Consider the following 11,273-nt stretch of genomic DNA (forward strand, 5'->3'; position numbering starts at 1 on the left):
TGGTTTGGATGTAATTCTGGCCAACATTACACAAATTTACATCAGAATTAGAGGCTGGGTTCAATTTATCACAAATGAACAATGAGATGATGTAAAACAGAGCTAAAAATCATCTTGCATTGAATTGGATGTTCTCACCCATGTATTTCACATTTTCACAGGAAACATCTCACAAATTTACAGCTAAGATATGAAAAAACATACGGGGGTGAGGGGCGGGAGAGAACACAGATGATACACAGAGAGATGTACTGGACATAACATCTCCAATTTTTGAGTACTGTGTCCAGTTCTGGGCTCCTCAGTTTAGGAAAGATGTTGAGTTGCTGGAACATGTCCAGAGAAGGGCAACAAAGCTGGGGAGGGGTTTGGAGCACAAGCCCTGTGAGGAGAGGCTGAGGGAGCTGGGCTTGCTCAGCCTGGAGAAGAGGAGGCTCAGGAGAGACCTTATTGCCATCTACCTGACGGGAGGTTGTAGCCAGGTGGGGGTTGGTCTCTTCTCCCAGGCAAGCAGCACCAGAACAAGAGGACACAGTCTCAAGCTGTGCCAGGGGAGGTTTAGTCTGGATGTTAGGAAGAAGTTATTCACAGAAAGAGAGATTGGCCATTGGAATGGGCTGCCCAGGGAGGTGGTGGAAGTGTTTAAAAAGAGACTGGATGAGGCACTTGTTGCCATGGTTTAGTTGATTAGATGGTGTTGGGTGATAGGTTGGACTCGATGATCTCAAAGGTCTTTTCCAACCTGGTTAATTCTGTATTCTGTATTCTTTTTTTACTTTTAAGTACAACATCTTACCACATACACCAGTGCATTCTTTTATGAATGAATGATGTGAGAACCACTTCCTCCACATACCTGAATACGTTTCCTAGAAATTATTTTGGAGCATAAATTGCAACATGTATTTTCTTCAGGTTAGTCCACAATGTCTCTTCGTTTATATGAAGATGAAACAATACTAAATAAACTTTATTTAGCATGGAAGTCAACTGAGTTCTGACAAGCCTGATGACCATATGGAATCTGTCACCTTTACATGTTTTAATCCCAATTTCTGATCTATGAAATTTTGTCTTCATGAATTCTCACCGATTGCTAACAATGCTTTTTTAAAAATCATTTTATTTTCAGCATGCCTTTAGTGGCAGTGCCTGCATGCACAAGGACATTGAGTACTCAGAAATCCCCGGTCACTTTTTTCTTTCTAGGCCAGTCCTGCAGCGATGTTCTTCAGGGAAGTCAAAGAGTGCTTTAAAAGAGAGAACATTTTTTCTCTGCTGTTCAGGCTTTGATTTTCATCTGTTCAGTAGAATCACCATTATGTTTTGTCTCATATATGTTTTGAGGAGCTGAACGCCAGAGTTCAGAGACCAAGCATAGAAGATTAACACAGACTGTGCCTATTGAACTTTTTCTGTAGGCACAGAAGCACAGGAGAACGTTTTGTTCTCAACAGTTTTCAGAGCTTCTTTATAGAGAGATGTCTGTATATGCATTTCAAAACATCTAATGCTTTCTGGTGGTTTACTAACATCACATTTCATGGATAACTACCCTTTCCCACCCCACTCCCCAGTGAAACAAAAATCCCAAAATACTATTTTATACAGCTATCTGTGTGTATATAAGTACTTACTGCAAGAGGACAGCAGGGTCTTATGTGAGAATTTAGTTCAGTCTTCCAACCCAGTTCTACTAAATGTCCTATGTACTCTACAACAGGATGCTAAGGGACAACTGATAAATCATGAAGACTTAGAGGATCTGTCAATGCATGTATGCTTTTATTCTTTTGTGGAGGATGCAGGAGTGACTTCACTTACAGAACTGAAAATCTATAGAGTGTTGCCTCAAACTCATCCAGGGAATTTAGTCTCCTTCTGCACACTATCTGACCTGACATTCAACATTGAACTTGACCCAAATCTTTGACATAGACAACTACTTCTAGCAACAAAGCATGCTCAGATCACTCGATTTAGAGTAGATTACAGTCTAGCAAGGAGAGATCAAAAAGAAGAAACTAATAAAATAACTTACTTCTCTGCACTACTTTCCAAATCAAATCTGCAGCCAAATACAGTTAATTTGTCAGAGCATGCAGGGTTGGGAAAGATGAGGCAAAACTACATCAGCTATAGACTTCAGAGACTCACAGGTAGAAATTCTTATAAAAACTGTGTCTCAGAAGCAGCAGAAACCACATGAAGCAACAGGGACTGGATTTCTTTCTCATAGGAGAGGATGCTGGCTGAAATGGCATAGGAGAAACACAAGATTTCAAACCACATATTTCACATATCAAAGGACCACTCTTTCTCTAGAGTAAGGATGCCAGTCAGAGCTCATTCATCAATGGCATCCAGTAAGTCAACTGTATGACTTTATTTCTTATGTAAATAGAGGTAATATACTTAGGAAAAAGAAAGTTACAGATGCATATACCACAGGATATCTTCTCTGATCAGAATCACCAGATGGAAATGTAGGTGTATTAACAAAATAAGATATGAGATGAATCACTTGTAGTTTGAAAACCTCCTTTCCACCTCTTACCCCAGTAAGGATTCAGAGTAGGCAGAAATTTGTGGACATGGGTGGGGGAAAGAAAAAAAAAAACAAAAAACCTGAAAAACACACACACAAAAAAAAAAACCACCAGCACCAAGCAACCACACCCAACCAAACTAACAAAAACACATTCTAGTGTTATTGTTGACTCAGAATCATAGAATCAATAAGGTTCAAAAAGACCTCAAAGATCATCAAGTCCAACCTGTCACCCAGCACCTCATAACTACTAAACCATGGCTTCAAGTGCAATGTCCAATCCCTTTTTGAACACCTCCAGGGATGGTGACTCCACCACCTCCCTGGGCAGCACATTCCAATGGCTAACAACTCTCTCTGTGAAGAACTTTCTCCTCACCTCAAGACTCAACTTCCCCTGGTGCAGTTGGAGACTGTGTCCTCTTGTTCTGGTGCTGGTTGCCTGGGAGAAGAGACGCGATGATCTTGAAGGTCTCTCCCAACATGGTTTATTCTATGTATCAATAAGGTCTCCTCTGAGCCTCCTCTTCTCCAGGCTAAACAACCCCAGCTCCATAGCCGCTCCTCATAGGGCTTATGCTCAAAGCCTCTCACCAGCCTCGTTGCCCCTGGCCCCTCCAGTTCTTCTCTCTATTGTGTGGGAAACCCTTAGCAATCCTGCCAAGAGAGCTCCGAGGACAGTGCCAGAACCTCTGCCTGAATAAAATGAAGAACAACAGGGAAAGCTTAATTCTGTATTTTAAGACATTTGAGGCAGAGCAAATATCCATTGTTCTCACTGATAATGAGAAGTTAGCTCTCTCCCAGTCCCTCAGACTGAACTCATTTGTTTCCTCTGAAACACATTCTGAGAACAGTTCACTTCAGGAGCTACTCTACATGTATAATACTGACAAATCCACATGGATTTGTCTTCATCCATCCTACCATCTTATACTAAGGACGTGAAATATAAATTATTTGCCCCACATTGTAAACAGACAACTGCCATGTGCCATAACATAGTCCTTATATTATTCCAGGGGATATGAACTGGGATGTGGATTGGGTGGGGAGGGAGGAGGAATGAAAGTGGCAGGAAATAAAAATCAGGATGTCTTCTGGAATCCAGAAGAGACCAAGACCAAGCATCCGGCAGGATGGGCTAACCCTGAAGGAAGCACACTCTAGGTAATCTGTACAGTGTGGTAGGTTGCTTAAAATTCTGAAGGAACAACAAGGAAGTGCTTCCCACAAGTTTTAAAAAGACTGGACATGTAAGCATGATTCCCTGAAAGGCTAGGGCAGACTCTGCAGCCTTGGCCACTGCCTATTTCTGCCAGAGACTCTTCGTCTTCACAGCTTGTAACATACCAGTACTCCAGGCAGCATCTGGTTGTAGTACACAAACAGAATTTAGGGAAGTAAAAAGACTCTTTGGATGATCCCCCATTGTCATATATCTCTGCAAGGTCAGGCAAGCACAGTTTGACCTAGAGACATTAACTTTTGCCAACTGTTCTCCTATTCCAGGAAAATAATCTTATTTTAATCTTATTTGCAAGAGTCTGAAAAAAAAGAGAACCATTTATCATCCACTTTAAATGAATAAATCTCATTTAAAAATCATTGTGATGCAGCTTATATGTGATCTATATTGTTAACTTATCACTGTGAAAGCTGACAGGCCAAAATTAGATCGTCCAGCTGCATATGGATATGGGGAAGTAAGATTGAACACCACATTGTCCCTCTGCTTCAGTTTTCTCTACAGTAGTGACAAATTGAAGTCAGAAACAAGCACAGCAGAGAGCAGGATCCTTGCTTATTTCCCTCCTTTGAAAGGTGTTTTAGGGCTCTCTTGAAACACATGGCAAAGATGCTGTGGAAAATGAAAGGTCACCAAAAAAGTCATTAGTGTGCCCTTGTGTGCCTGTGCTGGTGGTGATGGTGAGCTGTCTGCCTGAGAAGCTAAATTATTACCTCTGCTACAGCCTTATTTCATTTGTGTACACAGCTCATTTTTAGACACTATGGGATAAAAGTTATGCTGCTTTTCTTTTTTTTTTTTTTCTGTTTTGCTTTTTTTAAAAGGTATCACAAGATTTTTAGAATAGAATAGAATAGACTAGAACAGAACAGAATAGAATAGAACAGAACTAAACCAGGTTGGAAGAGACCTCTGAGACCATCAAGTCCAACCCATCATCCAACACCATCTAATCAACTGAACCATGGCATCAAGCGCCTCATCCAGTTTATATATTGAACATGTCAGCCTTGAAAATATTTCTGTAAAGTTGCATGTGGAATGAACTATGTGACTAAATCCATGAAGTGCTGAATGGAGGAGTTCAGAAGACAGAAGAATGTTAATTTCCTGAAAAGCAGACACTTCATTGATAGGTCACAATTCATTTTCATGCTTGATAGAAATAATATATTAAAACGTGATCTGTGACCCCACCCCAGAGACCTTTCCTGAGAAAATTATGATAAGGGTTAAAATTAGTTGTGTCCTTAGTGACTTGTGTTCTGTGTGATCTGACCTTTCCTCTTTTTGTCTTGCATGCACAAACAGGCTCAAGGTGGTTGGAATTGGCAGGTGTGAGTAAGTACATGACACCAGTAAATGTGTGTATCTCTCTGCAAGGGAAATGAGACAAATGAGGATGGCAGGACTTCAAAATGTTCATACAAGGCTCCTGAGTTCCTATTTCAACCACTAAAGTTGCTAAGACTGCAAATAATCCTAGGTACAGAAACATCTTGGAAAGACTGCACACACACACACACAAAAAAAAAAAAAAAGAGGATCTGAGGAATCCAAGTTCATGCAGTGTTTGGAACTAAATACAAAGCCAACCACTGCCTTGTAAAAAGCTTCTGTGTCTTATGTGTCTCCCTTTACTAAAAGGGGATGCTTCATGCTGTACTTACGTCTGCAGGATGGGAATTCTGAGCAGTAGAAAGTTACCAGAGGAACAAAGTGTTAGAAAAGGAGGTTTGTAACATAGAAAGCCTTGGGGAGACAAAAAGAAAGCTTTGAGAAGTGGATAAGAGAGGAATATTCTTTCATAGCAGGTCTGACCAAGAGTAGCTAAGCTACAAATATTCAGTGACTCAGGTGACCAGTCATGAGCTACACAAATGCTACTGCAGACCATCCTAGAGGGGCCAATCCAAGAGCCTACAGGATGTTTCAGAGTAGCAAGGAAACTGAGGCATAGAAACATATCCAGGAGTTATTATTTTGCTAGCTGTGTTTTCCCCATACAATTAAGATTACTGGCACATTTGAAAGGCACATGCACAGCCTTTAGCCCAGCTCTACTGAAGGGTAATACTGTAGCCCAAAGTACACACGTATTTGAAATTGTGAGAAAGGGTATTTAAGATACACAGATGTTTGGAGGTGTTAGGGGCAGTTTTATATCTAAACTGGCAAGGTATCAGAGGCATAAAAGGGAAGAAACAGCACTACAGTCCATTGATATAGACAGAAATTTCAAGCATATAAGCACAATAGAACACAGTCCAATACAGCAGTCTTCTGAGTGTCAGTATTCCAAAGACTTGATCAGATTCCTGACAAATAGATATGCCTTGACAAAGCAACCAGGCCCTGGAATATAACTGCTCAGTTAACCCAGACTCAGACATACTCTTGATATTATGATCACTTTCATTCAATGTTTTACATTAATGTTTTGTGTAAGTATTGTGAGAATACTAGGAACACTAAATTATGCCACTTTTTTCTTTGTGTCTGTATCTATACTATTTATTTCCACAATAATATATATATTTTTGGTAAACATTGCTGTTCCTGCTCTCTTCAAAGCATTTTGCTGTTCAACAAATATCTGCACTTCCCTGTACAACACTGCATTCTAAAAAAAGGTAGGGTACCAAGACAGCTCATGGTAACCTTTCACTCCAGTCACTTTAACTTTATACATAAATAGAGCATACAAGACACATACACTCTCGGCACATACACTCTCGGCTCCATTCTCTTGATTGTTTAGTTTTGCTCTGCTGCCAGTGACAGTTTGTCAGTAAAAGTGAGGGTTTTCTGAGTGCACATAGTACAAGAGGTACAAATTCTCAGGACAATAACCATGGAATTTTAATTTCCTCTGCAGACTTTGTAGTCTTCATCTCAAATAAGCCAACATATTAGATGCTGATAGTGCATACTTGAATGGTCTCAGAAAGACAGCATGGCATACCTATTTACCTTATTCTCATAGACTTCACACTAACTTCTTGTGTGGACAAGCTGTAAGGAGACATAAAGTATGGATCAAAAATAAGAGAAATAACATGAAGAGATTATTCACAATCTAGAAAAGAAGAGGTCCATAGACTACAGTTTGAGAGACCTTATTGCTGAAGGGAGGTTGTAGCCAGGTGGGGGTTGGTTTCTTCTCCCAGGCAAGCAGCACCAGAACAAGAGGACACAGTCTCAAGCTGTGCCAGGGGAGGTTTAGGCTGGATGTTAGGAAGAAGTTCTTCACAGAAAGAGAGTTTGGCCATTGGAATGGGCTGCCTAGGGAGGTGGTGGAGTCTCTGTCACTGGAGGTGTTTAAGAGGAGACCCGATGAGGCGCATGGTGCCATGGTTTAGTTGATTAGATGGTGTTGGGTGATAGGTTGGACTCGATGTTCTTGAAGATCTTTTCCAACCTGGTTAATTCTATTCTGCTAATCTACTTATGCAACAGCATGTCTTCCTTTTGGCTTCAAGAAAGGATTAATGTTATTTACTTTCTTATTAGTGTCACCATTTGAATCTAAGATCAAAAATAGCAATTATGAGACAAAGTCAAGATCATGCTCCATGTTATTGAAAAAAACAGCACAAAGAGTCAGAACTTGTATCTTGCTGAGATTTTATTTTCTCATTGAAAATTCCTGTTACCACAGCTTCTGGTAGCATAATGCATCATATAGAAACTATTGGAGCAACTGCACACAGAAATCAATAGTATCTTTCACCACTGACAAAGATGATAGAAATATATCTCATAGAATTCAGTTCATTGGAGGTAAAGTGAAGGAATAAGAACTAGAGAGAAAGCAAAAACTTTTTGACGTGCCAAAATCCTAGCAGCACAAGAAGATTAACTACTCTGCATAAAAACAAACAAAAAAGTTCAGGCCAATTAAGAACCAAGGCTGCAAATGCAACAAAACCAAGAAGTATTCAAGGATCCAAGCCTACTGGGCAGGGTATGAAAACACAGTAACAAGCATTTTTCTCTGTTATTTTCTCTTTACTTTTAATTAGTGTCTTTTTACTGGGACCACACAAAACTAGTGAAAACTTGCAGAAACAAAAGCTTAAGATTCTGAAAGGCTTAGAAGCCTAAGGGGGGGGGGAAATATCTCTTTAAGAAAAGTTCTTAAGTGCTCTTTTAATAATGCATCAAACTTGTGCATACTGATGAAAACCAGCAAATAGGCAATATAAGAAATGAACACATAAAAATGGAGTTGTCACAATGCCAAGAAGAGTTGACATCTACAATACAAATATGAGAGCGACAAACTTCATAGTGCTTTTATTCCTATTAGTATTCCAGTCAGTTTTTCTGGTCTATTGTACCTTGACATATGAGTCAGTTTTACATGATCATGTGTAAAATGAAAAATAATAGTTATAAATCACAACCATAATAATTCACAAGTATTTGGCTGAAAGGAAGCCATGTTTATATTTTTCTGATCAAGACTACTTAAATAACCTTTAGACTTTTCTATGCTCTAAACAAGATCCTTTGCTCCTAATTCTTAGTTTTAAGAACTCCATAGTGTAGAAAAACACAGGAATTGCTATGAAAAGAAGAAAAAGACATAATCAAATCTGAAGTGATGTACTAAAGCTCCTAAGTTTAGGGGCCATCCAGAGATTTGCTGCAGTTTGGACAGATGTGCACATAAATCTCCAAGCAAGGCTGTGTGGAAATGCCTGATTTTTTTCTGTTTAGATATATCAGCAAGGCTAAGCTGGCCTGGCAAGGTTACACCCTGTGGTGACTACATTGCTTCCAGTCGCAATAGTAGAACTCATGCACCTTGTAGACAAATCCTTACGATATCCTCAGTGATCTCATTATAGTAGTGGCCCCTTCTATTTGTTAAATAATAGTCAGGGCCTCAGGGCTGCTCTGTACTGTTTGGGTTGCTCTGGAAGTCAGAAATTGACAGTGTACATAGCCCTCTCATACCTTCTTGTTCTACTGGCTAAGATTTAATTTGATCCAGATTTCCTTGCAAAAAGAAAGAAAAGGCAAAAATTAGATAAAAATCAAGATGTGACCTAGCCTCCCCAGGGAGGTGGTGGAGTCACCATCGCTGGAGGTGTTTAGGAAGAGACAGGATGGGATGCTTGGTGCCATAGTTTAGTTGATTAGATGGTGTTGGATTATAGGTTGGACTTGGTGGTCTCAAAAGTCTTTTCCAACCTGGTTAATTCTATTCTATTCTATTCTATTCTCAAGGCAACATCTTCAGTAAAGTCTCTTCCTAAAAAGAAAACATTGAAAAGAGAAATGGTTCCAACATGCTACAGAAATCAGGTGAAGGAAAGAAATTACAGATTGCTTATGAATAATCAATAGAACTGGAATATTTGGGCTCTGAGCTCTGCTCAACCCTTTAAGTGAGGACATCCCTTGAAAAGAAATGAGACTCAAAGGCAGACGTCTTCTCATATGACTTCAATAGCATAAAATGCAAGTGACCCAAAATTTATGATTTGGTGAAAGCAAACTAGGGATTTTTTTTTTTTTTGAGGGGAGAACCTGTTTGTTTTCTTGCCAACTCACGTGGTTTAAAGAATGATCAGGGCCTAAGGACCTTAATGTAGTTAGGGAACTGAATAACCTAATAGCAAATGCATTTTAAATTGAGTTGAATGCAGAATAATGGAAGGAATAAGATGAACTCCTTGCATACTCTGATGGCTTGTACTCATAAGCATTTAGAAAAAGAATTAAACATCTTTCTGAAAAGCACAATATCCCAGTAGTGGTGTAAAACCCCCAAATAACTTTTTAGCCTTCATTAAGGAGCAGATAAGCAATCTGGAAAAACATCAAAGTGCCATTATATAAAATCAACAGTACAATCACATTTCAGTTCTGGTCACCTAATTAAACAAAACAAACAAAACAAAACAAAAAAAAACAACAACAACACCACAACAAAGAAAAAAAACCAACAGCAACACAACAAAAAAACAACAACAGAAAAGTAAGGGACAGGGAAGGACAATTAAAACAAGAAAAAGTTAGATACATAGAAATCTTTCCATACTGGAACAGATTAAAAACAAAGACAATGAAAGATTATAATTCTTGTTCAGAAAGCAAAAAAAAAAAACAACTCCCAAATGCTGGGAATATGACAGGTCTATAAAATAAATACAATATAGAAAAAGGCAAAAATAGGATCCTAGATAATTATGAAACATGCTAGAAAAAAAGAGATTTCTAAAACTGATAGAACACAGGAAACTCAGTTCACAGAATCACAGGACATTAGGAGTTGAAAGGGACCTCAAATGATAGAATAGAATAGAATAGACCAGACCAGACCAAGTTGGAAGAGACCTTTGAGATCATCAAGTCCAACCTATCACCCAACACCATCTAATCAACTAAACCATGGCACCGAGCACCCCATCCAGTCTCTTCCTAAACATCTCCAGTGATGGTGACTCCACCACCTCCCTGGGCAGCCCATTGCAATGGCCAGTCACTCTTTCTGTGAAGAACTTCTTCCTAACTTCCAGTCTAAACCTCCCCTGGTGCAGCTTGAGACTGTGTCCTCTTGTTCTGGTGCCTGTTGCCTGGGAGGTATATCATATAGTCCCACCCCCCCTGCCAGGCCAGGATCACCTAGAGTGGGTCATACAGGAATGCATCCAGATGGGTTTTGAATGTGGCCAGAGAAGGAGGCTCCACAACCTCTCTGGGCAGCCTGTTGCAGTGATCTGTCACACTCACAGTGAATAAGTTTTTCCCTTACGTTCAAATGGAACCTTCTATGCTCTAGCTTGCACCCATTACCCCTTGTCCTATCACTGGGCATCACTGAGAACAGTCTGGCTCCTCCTGACATTCACCCTTCACATATTTATTTACATTAATATGGTCCTCTCAGTCTCCTCTCCAAGCTAAAGAGACCCAGCTCCCTCAGCCTTTCCTCATGAGGAAGACATTCCACTCCATCATCTTTGTGCTTCTTTGCTGGACTCTTTCAAGCACTTCCCTGTCCTTCTTGAACTGAGGGACTGAGAACTGGACATAATATTCCAGATGGGCCACATCATGGCAGAGCAAAGTGGAAGGACAACCTCTCTTGAGGTTCCACAAGACACACTGAAATCAAGACAAACCACAGGCACTGCTCTGCCATCATCTGTCCACCTGGTTATACATGACCTCATGAAAGGCTATCAGATTGGTCAAACATGACTTTCCTCTGGTGAAGCCATGATGACTGATCCTAATGACCTTCTTATCTTTTATATACCTTCAGGTGGCACCAAGGATAAGTTGTTCCACTACCTTCTCAGGGATGGAGGTGAGGCTAACCGTTCTATAGTTACCTGGGTCCTCCTTCTTGCCCATTTTTTGAAGACTGGAGTGACATTTGCTTTCCTCCAGTCCTCAGGCACCTCTCTTGTTCTACAAGATGGTATTGAAAGAGCCCAGTATGATTAGAAAGGA

This window comes from Dryobates pubescens, chromosome 4, assembly GCF_014839835.1.
Source record: "Dryobates pubescens isolate bDryPub1 chromosome 4, bDryPub1.pri, whole genome shotgun sequence".
Taxonomy (NCBI): Eukaryota; Metazoa; Chordata; class Aves; order Piciformes; family Picidae; genus Dryobates; species Dryobates pubescens.